Raw genomic sequence first — 7,500 nt, 5'->3', positions numbered from 1 at the left:
TTTTAGAAGGTCAAGGTCAAAGGTCAAGGTCACTGTCAAGAGAAATGTTTGTTTGTGTGTGTGTTTGTTTTAGAACAGGTTCCTGATCACAATTTTAATGGTATATTAATGAAACTTGTAGAACCTGTTATGTAAAAAGTCGGAAAGGATTGAATTTTAGAAGGTCAAGGTCAAAGGTCAAGCAAAATGTTTGTTTGAGTGTGTCTGTATTTGTTTGTGAACAGCTTTCTGGCCATAATTCTAATCGCAGAGTAATGAAACTTGCAGAAACTGTTATATAAATAGCTGGAAATGATTAAATTTTAGAAGGTCAAGGTCAAAGGTCAAGGTCACGGTCAAGCAAAATGTCCAATTCACGTAATCAGCCATAAGTTGGGACATCGTTGTCACAGAGAGTTCAAAATTGGTTCATATTTGAGTGTATGAAATTCCACGCCTATTAATACATGTTAAGGTCAAAGGCCAAGGTCAAGGTCAGGCAAAACGTCGAGAAATAAGCTGCCGTGGCGAAGGTCTGCGCTCTACTGAGTGTCCCTCTACTTGTAACTCTACACTGTTGAAAAAACTGTAATTTTAATCTGAAATTCTCCATAAACATATACTGTTCTCAGCCGTATTTCAGCAAAATACGGGCGACCATAATTTTACCTCACTTTGTTATTATCTTTTACGGGTTGGTGACCGTAATATCACTCCTTAACGTTAATATATCAGTTTTTAAAACGGTACCTTAGACGATTGTTAAAATTACCCTTAGTAACATTGATATAGAAGATAAAGAAATATACATGGGCTGGACATATAATGAGAAGGACAGACAATAGATGGACATTAAGAATAACAGAATGGGACACAAGAGATTGTAAAAGAAGCATTTTTTTAGGGAGCGCACGCATTTAGCTGGCTTGATTATTCAAGGTCTATATTATTATTATTATTATTACTAGCTAAGCTCCAACCCTAGTTGGAAAAGCAGAATGCTAAAAGCCGAAGGGCACCAACAGGGAAAATAGCCCAGTGAGGAAAGGAAACAAGGAAAAATTAAATATTTTAAGAACTGTAATATTAAAATAAATATTTTCTATATAAACTACAAAAACTTTAACAAAACAAGAAGAGAAATTATATAAAATAGTGTGCTCGAGTGTACCCTCAAGCAAGGGAACTCTAACCTTAGACAGTGGAAGACCATGGTACACAGGCTATGGCACTACCCAAGACTAGAGAACAATGGTTTGATTTTGGAGTGTCCTTCTCCTAGAAGAGCTGCTTACCATAGCTAAAGAGTCACTTCTACCCTTACCAAGAGGAAAGTTGCCACTGAACAATTACAGTACAGTTATTAATCCCTTGAACGAAGAAGTGTTTCGTAATACCAGTGTTGTCAGGTGTAAGAGGAAAGACGAGAAAGTGTAAAAAAATACGCCAGACTATTCGGTGTATGTGTAGGCAAATAGAAATTGAGCCGTAACCAGAGAGAGGGATACAATGTATTACTGTCTGGCTAGTCAAAGGATCCAATAACTCTCTAGCGGTAGTGTCTCAATATATATAGACCTTGTGATTATCCGTATTCGAGGCTCAAACCAAAGGAGGAGAACAGATGGACCCATATGAAATTTTGGGAAAATCTCTATTCGCTTAATCTAAACAACAAATCAGATATCCAATTTTGTTGTTATTCAACCGTTGATGGTCGCTGATAAGGTTGAGAGAGAGAGAGAGAGAGAGAGAGAGAGAGAGAGAGAACTGTTGACGGTCGTAGCCACGGTCGAGGTATACATGGACCGTGGTCGTAGCTAAAGCTGAGAGAGAGAGAGAGAGAGAGAGAGAGAGAGAGAGAAGAAGAAGAAGAAGAAGAAAACAGACATAAGTGCATATCTCAGACTTCCCAAATTGGGTGAAACAAGTCAAGAGATACACAAGAGACTCTCTCTCTCTCTCTCTCTCTCTCTCTCTCTCTCTCTCTCTCAGATGTGTATAGCCAGTATATTTGATTGATTCTATACCTTTAAATTTTCTAAACTAAGGCTTTGTAGCTTCGTCCTCCTCACGGTGATAACTTTCTCCGTAACCAATGAAAAATTTTACTCAAAAATCCTGACTTCATAAACATATTACCAATATATTACTTTCTTGCAATAACATTTTCTAGATGTATATTCCTGCATGGCCCACGACACTGCCCAGACATTGCTGTTTCAAGTGGACCATGGACCGTGGACCATGTGATCAGTATTCCACCCAAAATGTCCCACAATGCATTGCCAGTCCCAGTAAGTGAATCTGTGGCCATCGATCACCTCAATCAAAATCCTGGGAGAGGCTGTGTGGTATTGCTAATGGAGGAATGCGTGGAAGGCATCATTGATAAGAGCATCAAAAGGATACTCTGGTCTCTTGTTGTTTTGTTTTTTTTCATTTTACATTTTAAAGTTTTTATACACAAAACTTCTTCCTTTTTTCTATTATTACCAATTATAATTGTACTATATATATATTTTTTTTAATTTCTCCTCTTAAAGTTTTATATGGAATACTTCTTCCCTTTTTTTTTTATTATTACCAATTAATATTGTACTAATTTGCACTGTTAAAAATTTGCATTAATAAACAGTAAATGTCTGGCAACATTTATTCCAGGTTTTTTATTGTTTAAAAAACGAATATATTGACGTAAAGGATTGATATTATGGTCACCAACCCGTAAAAGATAATAACTAAGTATGGTAAAATTACGGTCGCCTGTATTTTACTGAAATACAGTTGAGAACAGCATATATTTACGGAGATTTTCCGATTAAAATTACGGTTTTTTTCTTCTATCTTAATATTATTATTGTTCTGTAACTTCTCTTGTACCTTTTCCTTATTTCCTTTCCTCACTGGGCTATTTTCCCTGTTGGAGTCCTTGGGCTTATAGCATCTTGCTTTTCCAACTAGGGTTTTTACTTAGCAAGTTATAATAATAATAATAATAATACACTAATAACAACACCAACAACGACAACAACAACATCAACAACAATGATAATAATAATAATAATAATAATAATAACAACAACAACAACAACAACAACAACAATAACAATAACAATAACAATAACTATAACTATAACAATAGTAATACTACTACTACTACTACTACTACTACTACTACTAATAATAATAATAATAATAATAATATGAGAATGATTCAAGCTATCATCTTTAAATGAATTTCGAGTCTGTGCAAATGCGTCTCATTAACAAAAATGAATATAGAAGTATAAAGTTGGACTACAATATAATCTTTTAATAAATACATCGTAGATAACGGGAGACAATAAAGATATCTCTCAAATGACGGTAGATTAACATTCCTGTAATTCATTAGGCCTAGTCCCCAGAAAACATTAAATGTTTTTCCTCTAACGAAGATTATCCTGTATTAGTTCCTACTCAACATAGGATCTCTACCTCTCATTCCTCTCATATAATGATTAATCTCTCTCTCTCTCTCTCTCTCTCTCTCTCTCTCTATCTCTATAAGACACAAGCTAGATTCACTGTGAATCACTTCTAGTGACTGGTTGAAAGTGCTCTCTCTCTCTCTCTCTCTCTCTCTCTCTCTCTAAGACATAAGCTAGATTCACTGTGAATCACTTCTAGTTTCTGGTTGAAGGTGCGCTCTCTCTCTCTCTCTCTCTCTCTCTCTCTCTCACACTAAGACACAAGCTAGATTCACTGTGAATCACTTCTAGTGACTGGTTAAGTTGCGCTCTCTCTCTCTCTCTCTCTCTCTCTCTCTCTCACTAAGACACAAGCTAGATTCACTGTGAATCACTTCTAGTGACTGGTTGAGTTTGCTCTCTCTCTCTCTCTCTCTCTCTCTAAGACATAAGCTAGATTCACTGTGAATCACTTCTAGTGACTGGCTGAGTTTGCTCTCTCTCTCTCTCTCTCTCTCTCTCTCTCACTAAGACACAAGCTAGATTCACTGTGAATCACTTCTAGTGACTGGTTGAGTTTGCTCTCTCTCTCTCTCTCTCTCTCTCTCTCTCTCTCTAAGACATAAGCTAGATTCACTATGAATCACTTCTAGTGACTGGTTGAGTTTGCGCTCTCTCTCTCTCTCTCTCTCTCTCTCTCTCACTAAGACACAAGCTAGATTCACTGTGAATCACTTCTAGTGACTGGTTGAGTTTGCTCTCTCTCTCTCTTTCTCTCTCTCTCTCTCTCTCTCTCTCTCTCTCTCTCACTAAGACACAATCTAGATTCACTGTGAATCACTTCTAGTGACTGGTTGAGTTTGCTCTCTCTCTCTCTCTCTCTCTCTCTCTCTCTCTCTCACTAAGACACAAGCTAGATTCACTGTGAATCACTTCTAGTGACTGGTTGAGTTTGCTCTCTCTCTCTCTCTCTCTCTCTCTCTCTCTCTATAAGACACAAGCTAGATTCACTGTGAATCACTTCTAGTGACTGGTTGAGTTTGCTCTCTCTCTCTCTCTCTCTCTCTCTCTCTCTCTATAAGACACAAGCTAGATTCACTGTGAATCACTTCTAGTGACTGGTTGAGTTTGCTCTCTCTCTCTCTCTCTCTCTCTCTCTCTCTCTCCACTGAGCCCAAAACAGAATCGCTATGAAATCCCCCTTCTAGTGTCTGATGGAGTTTAATCTCTCTCTCTCTCTCTCTCTCTCTCTCTCTCTCTCTTTTTCTCTCCTGCAAGGCTCCATTAAACTCCTGATCCATTCAAAGCAAGAGAACTTGTATCAATCCATCTTCCTCTCGTCTCTTTATTTGGAATTCAAAGCCGAAAGACGAATGGAGATTGTAGGAAGGAATGAAAACATCAAAAGTGAAAAAAAAAAAAAGTCCAATTGAACCCAAAGACAGAAAGAACCTTTTGATATTTGTCTGAAACAACTTTCCTATAGCCTTAATTCACAGTGGATGGCTATGTTTCTCTTTCTATAATAATGTCTTGCATTAAATTGTACTGCAACACTTAAGTGGCTCATGCGTACAAAATAATATTTACGATGTTCATTTGTTTGCTTTCTATCTTTATAAAAAAATTCTTTTTCTGTTAAAGCATTGTTAAGGCGATATATTGACCATAATTTGTATATAATATTTGCAAGGATTCATGCATATATTTACATACTTTTGATGTGAAATAAGATCAGCATGAGGGGCATATACCTTTAAATCTTTATGGTTTAGCCCCGAAGATGGCAAGTAGCCCTCAAGGGATACATCTTTTATTCATATTTATAATTATAATGAACGCAACCTCTGTGATGTATATCCCTCGATACTGTTTCATGCAATTAGAGCATATTTCAAGTCTCTACTTAGCCAATTAAAGGATCCTAGTGCTTGCAAATGCAAAGAATAAGAGCATATTTCAAGTCTCTACTTAGCCAATTAAAGGATCCCAGGGCTTGCACATGCAAAGAATAAGAGCATATTTCAAGTCTGTACTTAGCCAATTAAAGGATCCTAGTGTTTGCAAATGCAAAGAATAAGAGCATATTTCAAGTCTCTACTTAGCCAATTAAAGGATCCCAGTGCTTACAAATGCAAAGAATAAGAGCATATTTCAAGTCTCTACTTAGCCAATTAAAGGATCCCAGGGCTTGCACATGCAAAGAATAAGAGCATATTTCAAGTCTGTACTTAGCCAATTAAAGGATCCTAGTGCTTGCAAATGCAAAGAATAAGAGCATATTTCAAGTCTCTACTTACCCAATTAAAGGATCCCAGTGCTTGCACATGCAAAGAATAAGAGCATATTTCAAGTCTCTACTTAGCCAAATAAAAGATCCCAGTGCTTGCAAATGCAAAGAATAAGAGCATATTTCAAGTCTCTACTTAGCCAAATAAAGGATCCCAGTGCTTGCAAATGCAAAGAATAAGAGCATATTTCAAGTCTCTACTTAGCCAATTAAAGGATCCTAGTGTTTGCAAATGCAAAGAATAAGAGCATATTTCAAGTCTCTACTTACCCAATTAAAGGATCCCAGTGCTTGCACATGCAAAGAATAAGAGCATATTTCAAGTCTCTACTTAGCCAAATAAAAGATCCCAGTGCTTGCAAATGCAAAGAATAAGAGCATATTTCAAGTCTCTACTTAGCCAAATAAAGGATCCCAGTGCTTGCAAATGCAAAGAATAAGAGCATATTTCAAGTCTCTACTTAGCCAATTAAAGGATCCTAGTGCTTGCAAATGCAAAGAATAAGAGCATATTTCAAGTCTCTACTTACCCAATTAAAGGATCCCAGTGCTTGCACATGCAAAGAATAAGAGCATATTTCAAGTCTCTACTTAGCCAAATAAAAGATCCCAGTGCTTGCAAATGCAAAGAATAAGAGCATATTTCAAGTCTCTACTTAGCCAAATAAAGGATCCCAGTGCTTGCAAATGCAAAGAATAAGAGCATATTTCAAGTCTCTACTTAGCCAATTAAAGGATCCCAGTGCTTGCACATGCAAAGAAAACAGCGGGGATTCGGGGAAGTGAATCAGTGTCTTCCTAACTCTCATACCGGCAACATTTGATGAGAAGTCTTATTCTCCAGTAGAACCTAAAATAATTAAGTCTGAAAACTGGGCAGTGGATAGCTAAATGGTTATGCTTCTTGATGATACGACTGTAGTTAATGTGTGGCTATAGGAAATAGAATAATTTGTTCGATAGGATATATTTTTCGTGAGGCTTTCTAAAGTTATTTCGGCTATGGTGAGTATACTTTTCGGTATCCAAACGCTATAAGGACAAGAATATATTTGAATATATATTGCTATTATTGTGGACACCGATGGCATAGCTAAGCTAGACATTTTGGTTTGTTTATCTAATAAAGATATATTAATCTAAAATCTATATAATTATTATTTATTATTATTATTATTATTATTATTATTATTATTATTATTATTATTGTTGTTGTTGTCGTTGTTGTTCTTGTTATTACTACTTGCTAAGCTACAACCTTAGTTGGAAAAGCAGGATGCTATAAGCCCAGGGGCTCCAACAGGGAAAATAGAACAGTGAGGAAAGGATACAAGGAAAAAATAAAAATTTTAAGAATATTAAAATGAATATCTCCTATATAACTATAAAAACTTTAACAAAACATGAGGAAGAGAAATTAGATAGAATAGTGTGCCCGAGTGTACCCTCAAACAAGAGAACTCTAACCCAAGATAGTGGAAGACCGTGGTACAGAGGCTATGGCACTACCCAAGACTAGAGAACAATGGTTTGATTTTAGAAGTCCCTCTCCTAGAAGAGCTGCTTACCATACCTAAAGAGTCTCTTCTACCCTTAGACAGACTTTGTAACCCATTATTATTATTATTATTATTATTATTATTATTATTATTATTAGCCAAGCTACAACCCTAGTTAGAATAGCAAGATGCTATAAAGCCCAAATGCTCCAATAGGGAAAAATAGCCCAGTGAGGAAAGGAAATAAGGAAATAAATAAATTATGAAAACAAGTTAACAA

The sequence above is a fragment of the Palaemon carinicauda genome, chromosome 26 (assembly GCF_036898095.1).
Source record: "Palaemon carinicauda isolate YSFRI2023 chromosome 26, ASM3689809v2, whole genome shotgun sequence".
Lineage (NCBI taxonomy): Eukaryota > Metazoa > Arthropoda > Malacostraca > Decapoda > Palaemonidae > Palaemon > Palaemon carinicauda.
Note: the sequence above shows the minus strand (reverse complement) of the source record.